The following is a 25,336-nucleotide window of genomic DNA, read 5'->3' as shown; positions in this document are numbered from 1 at the left end:
ATCCTCAAACTGCTGATTAATTTAACTGTCTCCCTATCTACTATTTTGTAATAGTCTATTTCCTAATATAGTTTTATTATCCTAATCAAATGAACACCTCCCAAGGGCAGAGACTCAATGGCATCTTCTTTCATCTCTATTTTCCACCACATTTAGCATGGTACAAGGTACACAGATGTACTCAATTGCTACTGATAATAGAGATGTGGAGCTAGATGCAGTGGCACACCACTGTAATCCCAGAAATTTGAAAGCTGAAGCAGAAGAATCACAAATTCAAGACCAGACTTGGCAACTCAGTGAGGCCCTGTCTCAAAATAAAAAAAAATAAATAAAAAAGGGGCTAGGGATGTAACTCAGTGGTAAAGCTTCTCTGGTTTCAAACCCCAGTACTTAAAAAGAGAAGACAGAGGGCTGGGGTTTTAACTCAGTGGTAGAGCACTTGCCAAGCATGTGTGAGGCACTGAGTTTAATCCTCAGCACCTCATAAAAATAAATAAATAAAATAAAGGTATTGTGTCCACTTACAACTAAAAAATATTCTAAAAAAGAGAAGAAAAAATTGGTTTCCCTCATCCTAATTGGGCTCAGGATTGCTGCAGAATGTGAATGACCACTGGATAAAAAGCAATGAGCAAGTCCTGTCGGGTTCTCCTTGGGTAAGAACAGAAAATGGGGCAAATGCAAGATGATGCCCCTACTTTAAAAAAAAAAAAATTAGCCAGGCACAGTAGCACACACCTATAATCCCATCAGTTCAGGAGGCTAAGGGTAGGAAGATCACAAATTCAAAATACAAAATTAAAGAACAGCTGGGGATGTGGCTCAGTAGGAGAGCACCCCTGGGTTTAATCCTCAGTATCACCAAAAAATAAAATAAAATAATCACAGAATTTTTTAGTAAAAAGGCAGAGGTATACATCAATAACAGAGCACTTGTTTAGCAAGCCTGAGATCCTGAGTTCGATCCCCAACATCACAGACAAAATGATGAAAATGGCATTGAAACATAAAGGGACCTTAGAGACCTCCAATCTGTCCCTTCATTTTATGTATGAGGAAAATGAGTGTCAGAGAGATGAATTATTTAAGTCATGGACTGTTTACAGCACAGCCAAGACAAATACCCAGGTCCTCCAGCACCAAGTTCAAAACTCCTTTCCTATTAAAAAATGCTTTTTTTTTTTTTTGTCTGCCTTTAAGATTCTAGGTAATTACTGAACTTGACATGGTATGTTTTTCAAAATCACTGAAAATGCTACTTATCTTAAGAGACCTTTTGACTACTTACCTTTCCAATGAAAAGAGGAACACAAGGGAATAAAACAACAGTGCAGTCAAATGGCCTGCCCACAACCATGAGGCTAAACTCCAGATAACAAAACCTTTAATGTTTTAGGACAAATGGAGGAAAATCTGAGTATGGTGCCTATAGGGACAATTTGAACACACATAACATTTCCAAAGGGCTGAGTCACATATGCATTTCCTTTCAATGTTTCCATCCATGCAAACTCCAATGTTAATGATATGACAATTCAAAGTATAAAATATTCTAAAAGACAGAAAGCCATAAGGAAAGTAATTGGATGTCCCTAAAAATCAAAATCTTACATCCACTCTGAATATTCTAGTACATATCCTTCTCATGAGAAATTAAGCCAAACATCCCAATTCTCACTTCCTTTTACCTGTCCCTCTAAAACAATCTCTCTTAAATACCAGGGAAAGTCCCCTTGTCTAAGTATACTGAAAATTTGTAATTATCTATTTTATACAATCTACATTATACTACTGTAGGGAATATCCCTGTTCAACTTTCATCTGCCAGATAGGAAACCTCTGGTTTTGTTTGTTTTTTAACCTCAAAAGAAAATACAATCTCATCTTGACATGTGTTTTCTTTAGATCTCTCCTTTTTAAAGGGATTAAATTAGAGCCTTGTATTATTCTAGCGTAGGGCTCTACCGCTACATGGAAGAACCCCTCTGTCTCCAATGCACTATTCCACCAAAGACAGTGTGGGAATTTAACACCCCCTACTACCTCACCAGGATCATCCCACTGCATTTAAGCATCATCTAAGGCCACAAAACCCACATGATTTGTAGGCCTACAAGAGTCACAATGACCCCAATTCTGTTTTGTTTAACTCAGTCAGAACAATGGCCTTTTTTTATTTGCTCACTCTTCCTCTGGGATTAAATAAATCAGCATCTGAGGTCTAGCAGCACACCAAATTTCTCAACTGTAAAGTAATTTAAGCCAAATACTTAAGGAAAAAAAGGGGGAGGGGGGCTTAATATCAAAATCTGTAAATAGTAAACTATGTCTATTTCTTCTATAAAGAGGATGTTCCAGAGGTTAATGTAAATCATAAGGAAGACTGAAGAGTGTATTACACACACCGGGAAGATTATCTAGACTTAGTTTAATTAAAAGAGGGTTTTCCCACATATCTTTCTCAAAAAAAAAAAGATAAAGCCAGGGGCTAGGGGTTGTGGCTCAGTGGTAGAGCACTTGCCTAGCACTTGTGAGACACTAGGTTCAATCCTCAGCATCACATAAAAATAAAGGTATTGTGTCCATCTACAACTAAAAAAAAAGTTTTAAATATTAAGGAAAAAAAGCCAGTATTAGAATAAAAGTGGTTTTTAAACTTACCCTGCAAACTTAAGAACATTACCAGGAAATTACCAAGAACCAGGATCTATGAATAACAGAATTACTTTTTCCCTCATTCTTAACTATCTGAAATATGTAGGTATTTAATAAATATATAGTACAACATATAGGAAATTTCTCAAGTTATTCCAATTATTAGCTATTAATTAAATAATGGTTTCAGTAAAGGAGAAAATTTCAGAACAAGTAGCACACTACTCAGCTAAGGACAAAGGTAGAATATACAATACTTCAGGCATGCTATTAGACTAGAATTTACAATCATCATGTATCACTTACTGTGTACTTACTAAATTGTCTGATATTTTGTTAAGCCTTGACCCGTTCATTTCAACCTCACTAAGACCTTCTAAGGTACTGCTATTCCTTGATGACAATGAAGGTACCTGAAGCACCAAGATGATAGTTTGTCCAGGACTAAAGTTTATAAATATCACTGCTAGCATTTGAATCCAATTCTCTTGTTCCAAAGTAAAAATTATACCTTTCCACAGCTCTTAACTTCATACTGCTATGACAGGAAATTTTATGTGTACTAATTAAGCAAAACATCTGAAGTCCTAAATCAGAGTTGACAAATTTTTTCTGTCAAGGGCCTGATAATGAATATTTTAGGCTTTCCAGTCCATGCTGTCTCTCAAGAGTGCTTGAGTCTGCTGTTGAACACCAAACTAGCCATAGACAACAAAAACAAGTAAGGGTGACTCTGTCCCCATAAAACTTTCTTTAAGGACACTGAAACTGGAGTTTCACATAATTTGCACATCAAGAAATATTACTCTTTTGAGATTTTTCTTGAGATTTTTCAACCTCTTTAAAATTTTTAAATCATTTCTAGCTCATGAGCCATTCAGGTCTGCATCCTATATTTTGCCAATCCCACTAAATAATGCAGACAAATACAAAATAGTTTTTACCATTCACACATTCTAACTTGTAACTTCCTTGGGTATTATGAACTGGAACTTTTAAGAATCTCAAAAAATCTCAATAAATTTGTCCTGTCCCAAAATAACTGAAAATTCCAAAGAGTCTAAAACTGTAGGTATAGGAATTTTCTCAATAATTAGATAAAAATCACAAAATTTTGGAACTGGAAGAAACTTAATGCATTCTTGTCCCTTATCTACATTTTTTTAAATTGCTGTTAAAACATTTAAGACAGTTTGTCAAGGACCAAGGATGTAGCTCAGTGGTTCAGTGTTTGCCTAGCAGGCATGAGACCCTGGATTCAATGCCCTGCACTGCAAAAATAAATAAATAAAACAGTTTACCAGGCCAATTTGCCAAGTGACATAAGACTGTATTCAATACTAAGTTTATGTGTAATGACAGTAATATCTTAGATGAAAACAGCTATACAAAGCATTTCCACAGTCTTACTATTGTTTGATCCTTCACAACACTATGAGGAAGACAATGCAAGCTTTCTGATCGCTATTTTACAGATAAGGAAAACAAGCTCAAAAATATCAAAGATGTGCCCAGAGAAGGTGTACTCATCTATGAAGTGACAGAACCCCAAAGGCAGCTCAACTTCAAGTCCTGGCTGTCTCTTGACCACTTCCATGGACATCAGATTATATATTCATGGGTTAGAGGCTAAAGTTTCTCAAAGATGCTAGTTTTGGCCTTTAAAAATACAACTATGTTTAGTGCATTTTATTTTTCTTTTGCTACCACAGTCTTATGATGAAAACAGCTACTAGTGCCTGACATTTATTAAACGCATCTATACATCTATAGGCAAGAGTATCTATGTACACTCTGCAGATACTATGTCCAGATCAGCTTGGGAAGGGAAAACACTGTTGAATATGTCATCCAAAGAATAAACTAGCAACAACAACAAAAATCTTTGATTGCTGGAGAGAGAGAGAGAGAGAGAGAGAGAGAGATAGATACGTGTGTGTGGAAATGGAGATGAAAGATGAATGTATTGCCATTAAAGTCTCAATCCAACTGCAGAAAAGTTTTGGTGACTGGAAAATTATGTGGGGCTGGGCAAAGGAAATAAAAGGAACATAACTACTACTGGAATTCAAACCAACATCAAAGGCTCTAAAAACAGTTGAGCCTACCTCACTGGTTCTTAGTTTCTCCCTGGAAAACAAAACAGTTATATAAAGAAAGAACATTCTTCAACTAGCATTTCCTCTCTGTCCCACTTACATCTTTTCTGCCCCACTACTTAACCCTGTCCCCCACCTCCACATGCAGGATCCTAAGTAAACTGGGCTACCACCCTAGCAGTCTGGACAAGTCTCTGTCCAAAGTGCTGCTTTATTCCATGACTGCTAAAGTGACATGTTAGGAAGATAACTGGTTTAAACACAATTCCAACCTCACACCTTTACAGATCCTGTTGTATAAAAACATCACCACATGTCCAATTTTATGTCCACATGTCCATTCCTGAAAATGGAAATCACATCATAATAATACCTCAACTTCACAAATAACCCTGTGAAAAAGAATACACACCAAGGAGTGCTAGGAAAACTCTGAAGTTGTGTTGTAACAGCAATTCTTGTTTCTATTTCTTTCATGCTTAAGTCCAAAGAACAATGGTGGATTCTAAATTGAACTTTAATTCAAGCAATAAGAAAAAATGCAAAATTAAACCACAACCATCACTATTCAAAAATATCACAAAAAGATCCAATTACTGAATCAAACTGGCACATCTGGGTATTTTCAAAGCCACTGTACTATAGCATCATTAGCTTTTCTTCTTCCCACAGAAATATAAATACAGACAACTTTTACAAAAGCAACCAATGCATCCGTAAAGTTACTCCCATTCAGACTTACTTAAAAGGTCTAAATCTGTGCCAAATAAGACTCTGAAAGAATGGAAAATAATAGATGCTGGCAACAATGCCACCGCCCAGCTGTTAGTTATCCATGTAACATCATGCAGTGCCCCAAGCATTTTAAGAGCTGATTTTAATTCTGAGTGTAGATCAAAATTATAATTATCCAAATTCTATTTCCTATAAGATAACTATTAAACTGCACCCCAAGCATCCTGCTCTGGGCGTCCACCTCCCCTCCTTCTCTAAGATTCAGCCCCAGAAGGTGAGGTTACACAGGGTCCAGAGGCAAATTAGAGCGAAGAAATCAAGTATGTCTTTCTCTCCCTACCTTGTCCTGTGTGTGGTTTATGAAAATCTTTAACATAAACAGTTACTCTATCTAGTCAACAAAATGAGAAAGGCACCCTGCAGGGGTGGCGGGGGAAATCAAGGGGGGAAAAGGCACTAAGTCATCACTATCGTCCAACATGTAGCGCCAACTTCAGCCAATTAGAAAGATAAGAGGACAAACTCCACCGGAGTCCCAGAGAGCGAAGACATCACGCTCAGCTGCGCACTCACACACACACACTGGGGGCCGAGACCTGCGCTGTCGACAGTGGACAGCCTAGAGGAACGCTCGCGCGCGGGCTCCTGTGGGAGCACCCGGGTCCCCAAGGCCCCCACTAAGCCATTCCCGGGGAGCGCGGCTGTTGCCTGACTTCAGTCTGGGGCGCAGAGCACTGCAGCAGGCCAGGAATCTATCCCAAAGCCTCATTCGCTGAGGCCGTGAGGAAAAGCGGGATGCGAGCGCGGGAGGCTGTGGGCCCGCAGCCCCGAGCGCCCCGAGAGGCCGGGAGAAGAGTCCCGGGGAGGAGGAACCAGCAGAAACCCGAGATGGTCCCTCAATAATATTCGATCAGGAGGTTCTACTTTTTAAAAGAATTTTTTCTAAAAGAGAAAGAAAGGCCCCCGCAGCCTTCCCCGCGGCGCCAGCCCACGTCACCGGCGCCCCCGGCCCGCCCGCGCCCCCGCCTTACCGAGCCCCGCGGCCCCGCCGCGCCGCGGCGTCGCTGCGCCCCGCTCGCCGCTCCGTGTCTGCCCTCCGCGGGCCGGGGCCGGGCCCGACGCCCTCCGCCCGCCTCCGCCGACGCCGCCGCTCCTAGAGCCTGGCCGCCCAGGGCCGCCGCGGGGGCTCGGCCGGGCTCCCCCTGCGCCAGAGCCGCATCCCGCCTCGCCACCCCGTCAGGCTCGGGGACGGGGGAGCCGGGCTCCCGGCCGCGGCCTCGAAGTCCCCACCTCCGGCGCGCACCACGCTCGCCCTCCCGCGGCGGATCAGCCCCGGGGAACGCGGGTTCTCGGGCTCCAGAGCCCCTCACCCCGACGCCTTCCGGCCGCCCCCGCCCCGCTGGCCGGCGCGCGCCCCCGCCAGAGCCCGCCGCCCGCCCAGCCTCCGCCTCCTCCGCTCCGCCTCCTCCCGCACCCGCGACGCCCGCAGCAGGGAGAAGAGGCGCGCCTCCGCGACCGCGGGCACGAGCACGCGCGAGGAGGGCGGGCGGAGCGCGCGCGCGGCCGTGAGGCGGGGGCGCGCCAAGGCCTCGCCTGCTGTTGTCCCGGGAGGGCACGTGCGCTGCCCGGGGGCGGCGAAGGGCAAGCAGGAGCCCCTCTCGGAGTAGGTTAGGATGGGATGGCGGAGCGAGCCGAGAACTGGACTGGCGATGAGATGCTGCCCCAGGGGTCGAATGTGGTCTTTTGCCTCGGCCTCTGCATCGTGCTGTCGTACAGAAATTAAAAACCTGCAGCACTAGCAACACCAGGAAAAGGCATCCTCGGAGACTACGGCAGTGGCTCCTCTCCACTCCCAGTTGACCCCAGAATACTGTCGCCTCACCGGGGAGGAGAGGGGGCGTTGCCGCAAGTGGAAGATCTTTGCCTTCACCCTTCCTTGCTCATTTGGGTGCGCAATCAACTCGCGCTGCTTATTATTTAGAATCGGGATGGAGAAATGCCTAAAAGTTCCCTTCAGTTGGTTTCTTCATTCAGAGTTATAGACCAGAAAATTGAAAGTGGCATATCTGATCCAGGGAGAGTAAAGACAAGAAAGGGTGAAAGAGTAGCAAACTTGAAGGTGCATGGTTAAACTGAAAAGAGATTTTGGAAGCAAGTGAAGGAGCTTCCAGGAATCCCCTGCTTGGGATGACATTGCCCTTGGTTCTTGTTCCTTTTGTTCAGCCTCCAAAGACTGTGCAGCAGTTCCACCTGCAACGACCGTCAGTGTGACAGAATGCAGGAAAGACATCTTGATATCCTACTGTTTTCCAATTTTGTTTTTCTTTTATATGTGTATACTTCAATCCTTATGACTCATTCTGTATCAAAATGTTGGGGGAGAAGAAGGGTGATTAACCTACATAATTTACTCTTATTCTCAAGCCTATTAATGCCAAATACTGCATCATCTAATGTCACTGCAGCGATTTGGGTCCACTCAGCATTTAGTCATTTCAATGGGAGTTGTTGAAAATAAAACATGGCCTTGACTACAATTAGCAAAATTTCAAGGGCATACATAAACCAGGATTTCACCACATTCTGGAGACAAATTCGGGAGTGAACATGAACAATAATCCTATTCTGCCAGTTTCAGCATAACTGAAAATTCTTTACAGAACAAGATTCTGCATGTTTTCTAGCACAGAACCAAAGAAACAGAATGAAAAGGTTTGCAGAGACACAAACAGATGGGAAAAATATAAAGAAGCCAACTTTCAATGAGTACATCTCAACCCTCTACTGAAAATAGATGCATTTGGGATGCATAGTCTTTGTGATACTTCTTAAGAGATAGCGAAACACCAAGGTATACAATGAAAACTAGAGAACTTCAAAGTAAAACCATAGTTTAAAATTATTTAAACTATGTTTAAAAATTATCTTTTATCAAATTGCAGCAGCAGCGTGGGATTCACCCTTGGACCATAGAGTCATCTCTGCCTTAGAGGAACAAGTGTATATTTGGTAGCTTGCATCATTCCCAAGGTTTGGTCAACTTACATGCAAGTATCCTGTGATACTAAGAGGGGGTCTGTGTGGGAAAGAAAGTACATCATCATGGAAAACAAGTTCTGCCAAAGGCTGCAGTCTCTTGGCTACTCTCAGTTAAGATCATGATATTGCATTCTTTTTGGAATGCCTTCATTCATATCCTGAAGTTTTACATAAAATCCTGAAATTTAGCTGCAGCTACTGAATGTTAAATGGTTTGGGTTTGGGTGGTAGAGGTAATATATAAAAATCTAGAATTTCTGTGTCAGTCGACTTTCTATCACTATGAAAAAATACCTGAGATATTCAACTTGGGAGGAAAAAGAGTTATTTTGGCTCATTGTTCCCAAGGTCAGTTGACTCCATTGCTTTTGGAGGCAAGGTAGAGCACCATGGCGGGAAGCATGTGGTGAAGCAAAGCTGCTCATCTCATGGAGGTAACAAAAGACAAAAAGGAGAGAGAAGAAGGGGCTGGTGTCTAGATATCTCCTTCAAGGACAGACCCCCCTCACCTAACTTCATTCCACTAGGCCCCACCTCCTAAAGATTCCACCACCTCCCAATAGCACCACAGGCTGGGGAACAAGCCTTCAGCATATAAGACTTTTGGGGACATTTATGATCCAAACCATAATGATGTATACATTGGATGATACATATATTTTGCTTTAGATCCTAAAAACATTGTGGTAAATATCCCCCTGTTTATATTAGATCTAGTTCAGAGAAAGAACAAATGTATTGCACATGTGTTTTCCAAATGCCAGAGGTGTTTAAGCAAGTTCAAGGGTGTTGATACTACTTAATCTATTCTGAGCCAGCACTCCCTCTTCTGGGATAGAACTATCAAAATGTCCTATGAATCAGTACTTATTGCTGCTAAACCTGCATATAAACTCAAGGTTGTAATCGCTAGGCAACTCTGCAGCCATCTGACCTTGGTGTTTCAGATGTTTGTAATCAATTACCTCTGTCCTAATAACATCCTCAGTGATTAAATACATAAATCACAAAAATTGCAACATCCCCCAAAAAAGAAAACGTCTGTTCAACCATAAAATAATGTTAAATAACTGAATTTGCTGTTTATGGTTTGGTTTAATATTCACAAGGTGAGGAGGCAGGAAAGAGGGTAGACACACTCCCCATCTCTCTGAAGGTGTTGGAGGCCTCAGGCTGGCCTCCTTTCTCAGCCTGGCACTGTCGTCTTCCAGGAGGTGGCATCTGGACTCACTCTCCGCATCTCAGCTCTGTTGCGTTGCAGTCCCCTTTAGGCACTGAAGCAGCATCATGGTGCAGAAAAGTGGAGCCAGCCAGGAAGGAAGCTACACAAATGACTGCAACATTTACCTAACCTTGAGTTTCAGTGAGTCTGGGACTGAGCAAGAGAGATAGAAGAAGCTTATTTACATCCCCAAACTGAATGCCCAATAGCTGGCTTAAGAAAAATAAGTTGCTGAGAGTGGGCCAGGTTTAATCAAGAATTTTTCCAAAGTGACAATTGACATTGCTTTGTTTCCTGCATGCCCCTCTCCCTGCCCCCACCAAGGGGACAGCTTAATATTGCACCCCTATAAAATAGGACAACCAAAAAGGTTTTTGAAGAAAAATGCATGTTGTCTCTCTGTAGCATTCTCTTAGCTAATATCAATGTCCAAGGAATAGCCTCTCTAAACATTGAACCCTTTAAAACAACAACAGCAAAACTACTCTTGGACAGCATTTTAAGGAACATTAGTAGTCCTATTTGCCGCGATTTGACAAATCGGTCATGTGTTCATTGAAATGATAAACTTTCCATTTTCTTTCCTCTCCCATCACATTTTGGTTTATTAACTTCTATCACAATAATTTAGAACTTTTGGTTATTCTCTCATGAAGAGTTTGTTTCCATCTTTAAACTGTAATGTACCTATCTATATGCCTATTTTTGAATCCTTCAGCTCCTTTGTAGGCTCCTCCACTGGATCCTTCTCCTCTTCCAGAATTCTAAATGTTGACTGCCCAAGGGCTCTGACCTTGGGCCCTTCCTATTGTCTTTCTACATTCCCATCCTGCCAGAATCTCTTCCAGCCTAAGGCTTTAAATAGCTTCCACTCACTGATGTATGTATACTTTTAACCCCAACCTCTCCCCAGGGCTCCAGGCTCATATATCCAGCTGCCTCACTGACATTTCCACTTGGATAACTCAAACTTAATGTATCTAAAAGAGAGCTCTTGACTGTCAATATTCAAAATAACCCCAAAATTGCTTCCTCCAAGTCTTGCCTATCTAATAACTAACTTGCCTCTTTCCACCATCATATTCATTTTGGCAGCAAATCCTTCCAGTTCTATCCTAAAAACTGAAACCAATACAAGCAGCATGCTTATAAACCCAGCTACTCAGGTGGCTGAGGCAGGAGGATCACAAGTTCAAGGCCAGCCTGGACACCTTAATGAGACGCTGTCTCAAAATAAAAATAAAAACGGCTAGGGAATGTAGCTCAGTGGTAACATGCTTGCCTAGTATGTGCTAGAATCTGGGTTCAGTCCCTAGTAAAGCCCTCTCATACACCACATACACGTACACTCTCTCACCAAAACAAATAAACAAAAAACCCTGAACTCAATCTTTTCCCTACCTCTTAGCTATGCACACCACATCTCTCCCCATGATCACTTTCCTGTGTGACTGCAAAAGTCCCTAAGTGATCTCCCTGTTTCCAGTTGTTACTCTCTGTAGCCTATTCTCAACACCACCACTGAAGAATTTGTTTTTAAGACACTAGTGTGACAATATCATTCTCCCTGCTTAAAACCCTCTAGGATTCTAAGCTTTTAATCACACTGAAATAAAATCCAAAGTCCCTTCTGGTCTTTCCAGTCCCTTCAGTCCTACTCACTTCTTTAATCTTTATTCTCTTGCCATTCATTCTGCTCCACCCACAACCACCTCCTACCTTCCCTCAAATCTGCAAGGGGGACCTCACCCTCCAGTCTTTTAAACAAACCTTTTGACTGACTATAACAAAAATAGTTCTGCCTTCTCTGTCCATTTACTCTGCTTGTTTCTTCCCACAGCACTTATGACTATGGGATTAAGTTATGTAATCAATATTTATTATTTGTCTCTCTTAGTAAAATATAAGATCATTAAGGGCAGGAGCTTTGATTATTCCCCATTGTACCATAACATTGAATGAATGAATGAATGAATGGTACTACCAGAATACAAAATTTATTTGCTCATTTCTTATCTGCTGTTTCGTATTGCTATGGATCTATCTTTATACTTATTACAAATGGGAATTTACTCCAAATCAAATCAAAACAAACTATACTGGACATCTAAGAAAATATCAAGATTTAGCAAAGAAAGGTATATATTAAATGGTTAATTTAATGCTTATAGGAAAGTCTTACCTTGCAATTAGACTTGATTTGTAGAAGTAAAGACCGAAAAATTAAAGTTAAATTATATGAAGTGCCTTCTCCTTCCTAAATGAAATAATCACCATGTTGTAAAGGAACATAGTAAATTTTAGGAAATGCAAAACTTCCCTTTCATGTTTTTTCTTGCCCCATCATGTAAACTTGCATAAGTCATAAGTGGTGTTTTCATCTGTAAAATGGGCTTTCTCTCTTTCTTCTTGAGTAAATATCATAAAGGTAGAATGATTTAATTATTATGAAAATGCTTTGGAAGAAAAAAATTTGGAAATTAACAGTGACTACTATCCCAATTTTTTTCTTTGTCTAGAATTTTGAGAAGCTACAAGAAATAAATATATTTTAAAATTTATCTAAACACTGCAAAAATCAGCATTTCTAAATCATTCAGCATCTCTAAAATTATCAGAAAAAAATTTAGGAAATTTAGGTAGCAAAGTACTACAGTGTGGACATGATTTGAGTGTGCCTCCCAATGTTTCATGTATTAGAATCTTGATTCCCAGTGTAAAAATGTAAAGAGGTGAGGTGATGGGACTTTTTTTTCTTTTTTTAATATTTATTTTTAGTTATAGGTGGATCCAATATCTTCATTTTATTTTTATGTGGTGCTGAGGATCAAACCCAGTGCCTCATGCATGGCAGGCAAGTGCTCTACCTCTGAGCCACAGCCCCAGCCCTTTTTTTTTTTTTTCTTTAGATGAAGTCTCTCTATGTTGCCCAACCAGGATGGTCTCAAGATTGTGAGCTCAAGTGAACCTCCTGCCTCAGCTTCCTAAGCAGCTGGAACTGCAAATATTAATCACCATAGCTGGCTTCTGAGACATTTAAAGAAGCAAAGCCTAGGGAGAGTTAGTTAGGTCATTGGGGGTGCTATACTAGAAGGGATTAAAATAACTCTCATGGGAACCTGAGTTAGTCCTCTTAAACGCAAGTGATTATTAGAGGGTGAGCCTGCTCCAGGAGTGCTTAACCACTGAGTCACATCACCAACACTTTTTTATTTTTTATTTTGAGATAGAGTCTTGCTAAGTTGCTTAGGGCTATGCTAAGTTGCTAAAGCTGGCTTTGAACTGGCAATCCTCCTGCCTCATCCTCCTGAGCTTCTGTTTATAGGCATGTGCCACCACACCCTGGCTCTCCTGTTAGTATCCGCTCTAACCATGATGCCATCTGCCATCATATGATACAGCTGCAGGTGGGGTGCTAGAGACAGCACATGCTGTTTGGACTTTTAGCCTCCAAAACTATGAGCTAAATAAACTTCTTTTTTTATAAATTACCCAGCCTCAGTTATTTCATTATATCAAAAGAAAACAAATTGTTATGTTTTGGATCTGGAATGTCCCCAGTACAGAAATTTCGGAGGTGAGGCTGTGGGAAAGTAATTGAATCATGATGGCTCTGACCTTATCAGTAGATCCATTGATGGACTCATAGCTGAATGAATATCAGGAGGTGGTAGAAACTGTAGGAGGTGGGAGGTGATTGAAGGGAGTAGATCCTTAGGAGTATGCCCTTCGAATTGTATCTTGTTCCCAGTCTCTTCCTCCTTTTGTATTTCCTGGCTGCCATAAGCAGATATATTCCACCATGCCTTTTCATCATGATGTTTCTGCCTTTCTACAGGCATAAAAGCAATAGAGCCAGCTGACCATGGACTGAAACTGTAAGCCAAAATAAACCTTTTCTCCTTTAAGTAGTTATTCTCAAGTATTTTGTCACAGCAACAGAAAGCTAACAGACAAAAAAAAAAAAAAAGACAAAAAAACACACAAGACAACCTGTACAGTCATCTAAGTATATCATCTACTGTTTGAGGTTTTATATTCTGCAGCATCATGAGAATAACACACAATCCATTTTATAGTCAGATTTGAACTTTATCCAGAAAATGAAAGAAAAAGCATTAAAATGTAAATATTTGCATAAAAGATGAATTCTGCTTCTCCCCATCCCCATACTGAGGATTGAACCCAAGGGGTTCTACCACTGAGCTACAGCTACAGCATTTATTAGTTCTTATTTTGATACAGAGTCTTGATAAATTGCTGAGGCTGGCCCTGAATCTGTAGTCCTTCTGCCTCAGCTTCGTAAGTGGCTGGGATTACAGCTCTGTGCTGTTGCAATTGGCTTAATTCTGCTTTTTCTTTTCCTTTTTTATTATTATTTTTTTTAGCTGTAGATGGACACAATATCTTTATTTTATTTATTTATTTATTTATTTATTTATTTATGTGGTATTGCAGATCAAACCCAGTGTCTCACACATGAGAGACAAGTACTCAACCACTGAGTTACAACCCCAGCCCCATTAATTCTGCTTCTTATCAAGCAAAATTATGTGGAGGTTCAAGAAAGCATTAATGTACAAACAGAGTAAAATACATTTGTATAATTAGATCTTTAAGGAGCAGTAAATTGTCTGGAAAAGGAGTAGGGTATAGGAACTTTTTGAAACTCTATTCCCAGGAAGCATGCTACTTTATTTAGAATATGTGTTTAATTGAAGTGACTTGGAAGAAGCTAACTCTCTTATTGCTGGCTGTGATAGTCATGAGATGTTCTTACTGCTCATGAGAAAACAGACTCACACATACACACAGCCTCACACATACACACACCCTCACACACACACATTTTACTGTAAACACATGGAATCCTCCACTCCTCTCTGAAAGCTGGCCTGAATCAGCACTCTACTCAGACACGTGGTGATGCTCCCAACCCCAAAGCCTTTTATTAGATCTAAAGAACTGAAGCCAGCGTTGAGGAAATGCATGGGAAAGTGACTTGGGAAAGCAAGAGATCAAAGAGAGGTCACTCAACTCTGGAGCTGCTACTTTTCCAGAGTGCTCCCTGCAATTCCCCTCCCACGATTTTGTCTTTTATAGCTTCTAGTTTCCAGAATTTAATGTAGCTCAGAAAGTCTAAAACATCTGTGTTTTCCTGCTATATTCAAAATACGTACTGGCTGAGAATTTACCTATGTTTCTAACACTGAATGCAGTAGATATAAGGTTTCCCAGGCAACTTGAGAAGAACTGTGTAGAAAATCCTATATGGTATTTTATTTTGAAAAATCACGTGTACTTAGCTTGAGAAGTTATTTTGTATTTAACTTTAAGTATGGATGATCCCTGTATATACTGGGGGCTGGAGGTCATAATGTATCAAACAAAACAATAAAACTACCCTATCAAAAGATTATTCCCCTGTTCCGCACTCAATTTTTCCTCTTATGTATTTCATGTTGAAAACAAACAGCATTACTCCTCAGAGTGATATAAAAAGCCAGTCTCAAGCAGAGCTGATAGCAAACTCAAACTTACTAGTTCATTCCTTCTTTCTCAGGTCATGGTCTAATTTAAAAATTATTTCTCTGAGCTGAGCACAGTGGCACAGGTCTGTAATCCCATCAATTTTGGAGGCTGAGGCAGGACTATTACAAACTCGAGGCCAGCCCGGGTAACTTAGCAAGACCCTGTCTTGTAAAAAATAAAAAGGGTTGGGGATGTAGTTCAGTAGTAGGGTGCCCCTGAGCTCAATTTCTCAGTAGTCCTTGATGGATTTTTTTTAAAAAGCAAACAACACCCCCTTACTCATGGCAACATTATATAGTACTACTATAGAAGTAATAGAATTAAGCTGGTTTAAAAAATATAATTTAGTTAATTTAGAGTGCACTTCTGTGTACTTTTCAATAGAAGACCTAATGTTTCATCAAGTATAAGACTGTTGACTTTAACAAAAACTGAAACATGGAAAGATTCAAAATCCAGCTAAAATTTGGTCTATGCTTTATGATAATAAAAGACATGTTACTTTTTTTTTTTTTTGGTAAATATATATTGATGGCTGGATAGCACAAACTGGATAAGAATATAACCAGGCAGAATAGAGCACACCTATAATCTCAGCTGCCTGGGAGACTGAGGTAGGAGGATCACAAGTTCCAGGCCAGCCTCTACAACTTAGTGAGACAGTGTTTCAAAAAATAAAAAGGGCTGGAGATATAACTCATTGATAGAGTGCCCCTGAATTCAATCCCTGATGGAAGGAAGGAAGGGAGGAAGGAAGGAAATAGATCAGTAGTAGAATACCCCTGGATTCAAATCCCCAGTACCAAAAAAGAAAAAATAATGTTAACCATGTGGTATAATTTGAATCTTAAGGGTCCCCCCAAAGACCCATGTGTTTAAAAAGTTTGGTCTCCTGTTTGGCACTATTCAGACATGGAGGAACCTTTAAGAAGTGGGGACAAGTGGGAGGTCCTTAGGTCATTGGGGATGTGCCTTGAAGGGTATAATGGGGCCTCAGCCCCTTCCTCTTCCTTTTGGTTCTTGGCCTTGAGGTGACTGGTTTTGTTCCACCACCCATTGTGGCTATGATGTGCTGTCATAGATCCAAAGTAACAAGACCAATTGATCATTGACTAGAACCTTTAAAAAAAGTATAAAGACAAAACAAACCTTTATAATTATCTTCATAATTTATCTCAGATAGTGGATATAAATGGAAAGCTGATCAACACACCATACATTCTAATACATGGAAGGAGACAATCCCTCAAAAGAGAACATTCCCTTTGTACTCCCTTTCTTCCCCTAGAGGGAAGAAAACAAATGGTCTTGTGTTAACATTTTCATCTGCTGCGGTTGGCCCTAACTCTTCCCATGACTTACAAGAAAACAACATGGAAGATGAATTCATATTCAAATTCAGCAACTAAAGATACGCTCTGGTGCATTGATTAGGCAAAACACTGGCATATCAAATGCTCAGTTCTTATTGGTGTTCGAAAGGCAGCTAAACTTGAGTAAGAGGGCCATTTTCCCATCCCAAACATTGCACTAGCTCTGTTTCTGGGCTGGCTCTCACATCCTACACCTCCCTAATCCTGGTAGAGTTTCTTGAGACACATTAAAAACCTCTTTGGCGTTTTTATTGGAAATGCTGGAGATCGAACCTAGGGCGTCACACATGCTAAGCAAGTGCATTACCACCAAGCTACATCCTCAGCTCAGAAGAATCCTTCTTAATTAAATTTTCATCTGCCTGGTATCACACAGATGATACCATACCAGCTGGAGGCAGGGCAAAGAAAAGTGAACAGGAATGTACCTCTGGTTTTCAATGCCTACAGTTTAAGAGAGATGAAATCAGCAAAGACTAATCTTTGGGGCATACAGACATCAAACAGCTGTGCAAACATTGGACAGATGCATAAATTAAATACAAAAGTAAATAAAGTATTTTCGTTATGTAAAAGTCATGCAGCTGCTGTTATTATTCTCTACTAAGGCTCAGGAGGGAAGGAGGGACATTAAGCTAAACAGATTGTATTTTTCTGTTGGAGATGGTGTCAGCAGGAAAGAGCAGAAAGGTCACACATGGCTCCAGGAACAAAGACAAACTGTTACATAAACCGTTGTCTGCTGGTGCACAACCTCTAAACTTGGTCTTCAGAATGAACTGACTTTGTCTCTCAGAAATAACTTCTATATATTGGGCTATGCTTTTAAGAATCTGTGTCAGTAACTAATTTTAAAGTGTCATAGATGGCCCCAGCGACCAGCAACAGCAGGAACCCAGTGAAGTGACCTGAGAGATGCCAGGAGAACTGTCATATGTCAAAGAATAGCTTGATAGTCTACATGTTCCCAGGATGAAATAAAAAGAACTACAAAACCTACTCCACTGGATACTTGCTGATAGCCTGGCACTATGGAAATGTCCTCAGTCTTCCTTATGGCAAACTCAGGATGCAGGACAGGTTTTATTTAGCCTAGTTTCCCATATTCAACTCCTGAAACACAGGATGCATGAATGATTGATGAATTACTAAGCTGCTCATGAATCTCTCCTTACTTTAGGAGGTGGAAGAGAGGATGGCTTTCTGTTTATTTTATATGAAAATTTTTTTCCTCAGAAATGTATGTAGTTTTCTATAGAATACATATATTATACCATTTGGAAACCAGTAAAGATTTTAAAAAGAGAACTGGGAATGGTGACATGCCTGTAATTCCAGCAACTTGGGAGGCTGAGGCAGGAGGACCACAAGTGTGAGGCCAGCCTCAACAATTTAGCAAGACCCTTACCAACTTACTGAGACCATGTCTCAAAATAAAAATAAAAAGGGCTGGGAATGTGACTGCGTGGTTAAGTGCCCCGGGTTCAATCCCTGATATGTATAAATAAGTAAGTGAATAAATAAATAATATTTAAAAAGAGATAAAACAATAAAAGCTCCTCATTAAAAAATTAGAAAAGGCATGTATATAGAAACACCCATAATCAAAATTCAGAGATAATTACTATCAATATTTTGGTACATATCTGTATACATTTTATATTTTAACAGCCAACACAATCATATTGAAAATCATGTGTGGGCTGGGGTTGTGGCTCAGTGGTAGAGTGCTTGCCTAGCATGTCCAAGGCACTGGGTTCATTCTTCAGCACCACGTAAAAATAAATAAAATAAAGTGTCCAACTACAACTAAAATATATATTTAAAATAATAACAATAATAATGTGTGCAATCTACTTTTTCCCTTAATATATTTAGCTTTTCATGTCAATACATATTTATCCATGACATCATTTTTATATAATCATATGTCATAACATAATTTTTCTTTTCTTTCTCTGTTTTAGGCACTTAGGATAGAATCCAGGCCCTCACACATGCTAGGCTATACTTTAATAGTCCTATGGGGCTAGAGACATATCGCAGTGGTAAAGTGCCAGTATGCCAGGCCCTGAATTCAATCCCCAATACTCTATGGCAATGGCTGGTAGATCATCTTTTTGCTAAAGGTATGTGCACATTAAAGACTTCTGAGAATCAGAACTCTTTCCTCAGGCTGGGGATATAGCAATGGTAGAGCATTTGCCTAATATTCACAGGGTTTAATCTCCAAACCCACAAAACAAAATAAATTTCCTTCATCTATTGGATGATAACCTAGATTCTTAGCACATCAGCCATTTAGCTTAAGAATTTTGTTTAGTTAAAAAGTGAGAGTTGGGCTGGGGATATAGCTCAGTTGGTAGAGTGCTTGCTTTGCACGCACAAGGCACTGAGTTCGATCCTCAACACCACATAAAAATAAATAAATAAAATAAGGATTTATTTTTAAAAAAAGTGAGAGCTCAGAAGAGATGTGTCTTAAAAACTTCTCTGGCACTTATTTCCCATTTTCCCTTTGGAAGTCAAAGGAGGGTCTCACAGACTGATCTGATGCTCAGGCCTAATCCCTGGGTATTGGCTGGTCAAACCAGAAAAGTTCCAACGTTCACACATGTTTTTGTAGGACTGTTATGTTATACTTTTATAATTGACTAAAATTCTTGAGCAGTTGGGAACACAGTTAATGCTGTCTGGTACTAATTACTGCCTAAATTCAGTTTATTATAGGAAACGGGTTCAGTTCTCAGCATATTCCTTCAGGACCTGGTCCAAATATTCATTAATCTTACTCAAAATACACATTGTATTTGTTTAGTTTTCTGTAAATATACATCTATTTATATCATATTTTATCTTACTGACTGTATGGTCATTGATTTAACCATATTGACACCTCAATTTTTTGCTTCCAAGCAATATAACTATGATGAATTGTCCCCAGAATTCAGAGTTGGTACACTGTAATCCCCATAGAGAGGGAATAGCTCTTTTCATCTACAAATTCAGGACTTGGTTCAACTCAACAAATATGTCTCTGAGCTTTGTTATTAGAGTACACCAGTTACGCTATGAAAAACAGAGCCTAGAAGAAATAAAGTTTCCTGTTTCTATGCAGCGAGTGTGTGTGTGTGTGTGTGTGTGTGTGTGTGAGAGAGAGAGAGAGAGAGAGAGAGAGAGAGAGAGAGAGAGAGAGAGAGTTATTTTTCTCAAGAACTGGTACCCATCTCCAGGGACTGAAGGGCAGCAATGTCAAGGGCTACCAGGTACTTAAAAGTGCTAATTGTACCCAGGCAAGGTAATCCCAGCGGCTCGGGAGACTGAGGCAGGAGGATCATGAGTTCAAAGCCAGCCTTAGCAATTTAGCAAGTCCCTAAACAATTTAGAGAGATTTGACTCTAAATAAAATACAAAAAAGGGCTAAAGCTGTGGCTCAGTGATTAAGTCCCCCTGGGTTTAATCCCCAGTACACCTCCCAACCCCTCCACCCCCGCCAAAAGTGCTAATTGCACTTTTACTAAAGTTGGTTTCCACCAGAGACTCAACCTTGGGGAAATGATTGAATACTCTCATTTCTCCAATCTCACACCTGAATACCAAGGACAATACTATTTTCTAACTCCTTCCATTACTAAGGTGTAAGAGTGAATAAGTTTACGTTGTTATTTGGGCTACCTTTTATATCACTTATATGTTCACTCAACCATTAAGGAGTGTTAGCTATGCTAGAGATGTCTCCTTTCAATACTGCTCTCCTGGGGACAGTACCCAATTACTGAAAATTAACAAATATGAGAAAGGGGAGGGGGGGAGAGAGAGAGGGAGAGAGAGAGCACACACAACCACCCACTCACACATATTTAGCATTTCAAGTGTTGAGCAATTAATAACCAACTCCTTGAGCTGGAAACTGTCATGTTCACAAGGCTGTTTTAATTGTTCTTTGCACACCTTACTGAGCCTAACTTCTTTCCGGAAAAGGTTCACACAAACCCACTTTCCAGCCTTGAGAGGCAAAGGAGTGGAATGCAGTTTAAAAGCAAGTATAAAGGCTTTCATAAAATGGAGTGAGGACTTAAGGGTCTCATCAGGAGGCCAGTATTTTCAAGCAAATACCCTAATTGTTTTCTGTTTCTTTGCATGTGTCTGTTCACAGAGAATTTGGGTTTCCAAAGCAGTTTGTCAGGGTCCCTTTCCTGGCAAGGGATTGGGAACCTTATCACTACCACTGGGAGAATGAGAGTTTCACAGGAAATGGGAGGAATGAGGAAGAATCTTCTGTTTGCTTTTTTCCTTTTTCTTTTTGGCACTGGAAATTGAATCCAGAGAGGATTTACCACCGAGCTACATCCCCAACCCTTTTTATGTACTTATTTTGAGACAGGGTCTTGTTAAATTGCCCAGGCTGGCTTTGAACTTTCAATGCTCCTGCCACAGCCTCCCAAATAGCTGGGATTACCATCACATCAGCTAGGAAGAGTCTTTTAGAGAGAATTGTAGGAAGTGTCAAAATAAAGACAGCATGCACATTAAAAAGAGGTGAAGATCATGAGCCAGCAAACAGAGCCTGAAGAGGCCACCAAGTTGAAGAAGGCTGAGTAAGTGAAAGCCAGAGAACAGAGACAAGGAGAACACCGCAGGGAGCAGTCCAGAACAACAGGGAAGATCTTCCTGGGCAAATATTCAGGACAAGGGCTCATCACAGCTGGCTCTTCCTTGCTTATAAAACAGAGTGTGTGGGAAAACTGGCTATTGAAGGGTTAAGGAGGAACAGAGAGGTAAGGTATAAACTAGGCTGATTTGCAGCTTTCTGACAACTAGGAATGGACCAAAGGAAATGTTCCACAAAATACAATTGTTCACATACATGGAACATTCACTTTGTTCCATACTAAGCCGCTCACATTAATTATAAATATGTCACTTAATATTTGCAACAATAGTTTCAAGTAGGTATAATTATCCCTGCTTTCCAGCCCAGAGAGCTGAGACAAAGGTTGAATTAATTTGCCTGATATCACACAGGAATCTGCAACACTATGGTTTAAACTTAGATCTTTGTGCCTTCAAAGCCCCAGGTCTTCTCCAGGTTAAAAGAATTAGATACATTCCTTCTCCTTCCCCGATATTCTGATTCCGTAGTTTTGGGGTGGGGCCTGGGGGTTTGCATTTAAAGATGTGGTTCCTGGTGGTACCAGTAGTACTGCTTAGATACTGGTGCCAGGCAGCATGCACATCAGCGAAGATGAGAAACAAGCAATTGGAAAAGAGAGTAGAAGTAAAATTATAGGGAAAAAATGTAGGATTTGCCATCAAAATCAGACCTGGGGGTTGGGGGTGTAGCTCAGTGGCAGAGAATTTGCCTAGCATACGGAGTTTCATACCCAGCATCACAAAAATTTTTTTAAAAATAATATTTATAGACCTGATAATTTATTATAATCCTGATAGTCTACTTATTTTTCCCCAAAAATATCTGTTCAGAAACAGTCAAAAGTTAATCCATCCAAGACCTAGAAGAATCCAGCTCCCTTACCCACACAGATTCTATTTCTGTTCAATCCTGGATAAGAGTTAAAGACTAATCCCTCCTAAACATCCCTGGGAATGTATTCTGGGGACAGGTATATTAGAAGTGGTCATTTCTCAGCTGTGAGAATCCCATTTCTAACTAGAGTTGAGAGTTAAGGACCTGCCTTTCCAGCTACTCCAAAAGACAACTCTTAAACAAAGGAACCAGTTCTCACAATTTCCCACCAAACAAAGCATACTGATTTAAAAAAATATCACTGCTAAATTCCCAACATCATTATCATGCATGAATCGGCATTTTTCTTACTTTTGGTTAAACTCTTAAATTCCTGGAATCCAGCTTCAGGAGAGAAATCCGTCTTGCTCAGGATGTTTCCTTGTCTTCCAGGATCCCAATTTTGGGGCTAACAGATTTTCACCTAGATTTCCTTAAAATAGTGGGAGACCCGATTCCAGGAAAAGCACAGGAGGCTGGAACTAGTTGCTTTGCAATTTCATTTCTCCAAATGGGAGCACAGGGGCCATTTGAAAAACTGATAATCTACATCAGCTGGAAATGTTCTTGTTCATTTCCTCTTACACTTTCCTAAGTCTTCTCTGCACTTTCTTTGCTGCTCTTCCACTCCAGTTTGTTTGTAAGCGCCTTTGTGGCCTCCACTGCAGGCCTTGGGCCAAGGCAAAAAATGGATTCTTTTCATCTATTCAAGTGTGATCTGGGGCAGACAAGCCTGCTCCACAGGCAAGAGGCACAGAAAAGTATTCTGTATTCAGCTTTCAGCTCCACACAGTCTATGGTGGGGGCCCTGCCCTTGGCAAGTCCAAAACAAGTGACCAGGGCCATTTGGCAGGAACAGAAATGCTGCTTGTTTGGCCCCTTCCCTTTACCTGGACAGCCACAGCATACTGGTGGGAAGTGCTGCAGGAGAGGGGCATCCTGTCCAACCATCTCCTCCAAGTTCACTTCGAACTTTAAAAAACATCTTTCACCCCTCAAACAGTAGTTTTTGTTTTTTTGTTTTGAGATGCCAGGTAAATTCAGAAAACATTAACAGTTGCTATCTGTGGAAAGATTAGCATAATGATAACTAAACAACACATTAGTCTCAAACAGAATTTCCTTTCTGCCTTCAATAGGAGAGAAAGCCAGGCTTCAGGTATATTGGCAGAAGGGAAATGAGTGACAAGACAGGTTGCACTAATGATAACTTCCCTATGTGTTGAATTTGTGCTTTTGCTCTAAAGGCTTTTCATGAATTTCACCTTTTCACTTTTTTTTTCATATTCTGAGTGCTGAGGTTTAGAACCCAGGACCTCCTGCATGCCAGCAAATACTTTACCACCAAGCCACACCCCGAAGCCCTCACAGAACATGAATTATGATAATGTAGCGCAAAAAAAAATGATGCTTACCATTGCCTGATTCTTCAACACTGTTCTAAAGGTGTTTCATGAAGATAAGAACTATAAATACTGCCAAAAGGGCAGCAAAATTATCTTCATTGGGCTATAAAATTATTGTATATCTGCAATAAAATTTTTAAACTATTACAACATGTACACACAGAAAAATGAGAAAGTAAATCCCATCTATGTATGATATATAAAAGTGCATAAATGCACTCTACTGTCACATATAACTAATTAAATAAAAAAATTAAAAAGGGGGGCTGGGGCTGGGGCTCAGTGGTAGAGCACTTGCCTAGCATGTGTGAGGCATTTGGTTCAATTCTCAGCACCATGTATAAGTAAATGAATAAAATACAGGTTCATCAATATATAAAAAAATTAAAAAGGTAAAAAAAAAGGAAGAATATGAGAATTCAGTAAGATGGTAGACTATAGAATAAATGTACACCCCCAAAAACCTTTCTTATATTCTAAAAAAATGACCAGTTAGAAAATAAAATTAAAACAATTTCCATTAACAATAACAAAAAATATAAACTAGCCAAGAATGAGCTGAACAAAAAATATGCAGTATCCAAATGAAGGAAACTATAAAATTCTTTGGAAAGGTGGGAGGAGACTACTTCCTGGGTAGTAATCTCAGTATGGTAAGAATGTAAATTCTTCTCCAAATGAATCGAAAATTGGCAAAAATTCCAACCAAAATTCCAATAAGATATTTTTTGGATGTAGTACTAGAAGGAAAAAAAATGTGGCTTAAAGGGTGATTTTCAAAAAGGTAACACCATGACTATGCAGCGAATATTAAAGAAGCCCACATAAATACATGCCTACAATCCCAGCTGCCTGTGAAGCTAAGGCAGGAGGATTGCAAGTTCAAGGCCAGCCTGAGCAACTTAGCAAGGCCCAGTCTCAAAATAAAAAAGTAAAAAAGGGCTGGCGATATAGCACAATGGTGGAGTCCCACTGGGTTTAATCCTCAGTACCACACACACTGAAAAAAAAAGGACCACATGTCAAAGATTATATTTAACTCATTAATTTAAACAATAGATGTTATGACTGTCTCAGAAAGCATTTCAAAAATTCAGTATATATAATCAATCTAACAAGAAATGTCAATGTAAATTGCCAAGTTCGATTTTTTTAAAAGCTGACTTATGCCCAACAAGGCCATAAATGTTTGAGATGATCTGGTTCAATAACAGAAATTATTTACATCTCTAACAACCCCAGATTTACAACTTAAGAAGTAATGTCACTAAGTCTGGTACCTTAAATCAATAATAAGTATATTTCCCCTAAAGTCTAAAGTGGTCCCATATAGCATTTAAAAGGAAGTGCCACCCACTTTTGTCTTTTTTCTAGGAGTTGGATAATTTTCTGAAAATTCTAAAGTTAATTGAAAAAATAAACTTGTGGGTAACAGGATAAAAACAAAATAAAACAGAAAGGAAGGGCAATTTGCTTTATATTTAAACAAGGCATAAAATAAACAGGAGGCATGACTTACCTTCCTAGGGAGATCAGTGACAGTGACATCCATTTCTACCAGCTGTCCTTGCTTCAAAGCCTGGTCAATGCATGCTTCCTTGAGCCCCTCCCCTTCCTCCCTCCCCCTCTCCCTCTTTCTCTCTGCCTCCGAATTGCTGAGTGGCTCTCCTTTTTGCCCCTTCCAGTACACCCAGCCCAAACCTTTCCAATCCAACCACCACTAAAGTTCTAACAATGCTTATCCT

General features: G+C 40.1%; 1 protein-coding gene across 2 annotated transcripts in view; it reads right to left on the bottom strand.

The window, feature by feature from the left end:
- Arhgap32 (Rho GTPase activating protein 32) overlaps positions 1–22,783 on the bottom strand; it is a 307,145-nt gene extending 284,362 nt beyond the window's left edge. Inside the window, exon 1 of one of the 2 annotated variants that reach the window (XM_058575244.1) lies at positions 22,498–22,783. The gene's annotated coding sequence lies outside the window, so the exon portion shown is untranslated. Of the gene's footprint in view, positions 1–6,523; positions 6,599–22,497 lie in introns of those variants that run through there. The other variant, XM_046432648.2, reaches the window with a different exon arrangement.
- Positions 22,784–25,336: the final 2,553 nt, after the last annotated feature.

Source organism: Marmota monax, unplaced genomic scaffold (assembly GCF_021218885.2).
Source record: "Marmota monax isolate L192 unplaced genomic scaffold, Marmota_monax_Labrador192_F-V1.1 WCK01_AAM20220418_F8-fsc00062, whole genome shotgun sequence".
NCBI lineage: Eukaryota > Metazoa > Chordata > Mammalia > Rodentia > Sciuridae > Marmota > Marmota monax.
Note: the sequence above shows the minus strand (reverse complement) of the source record. Positions and strands in the feature narration are given on the sequence as shown.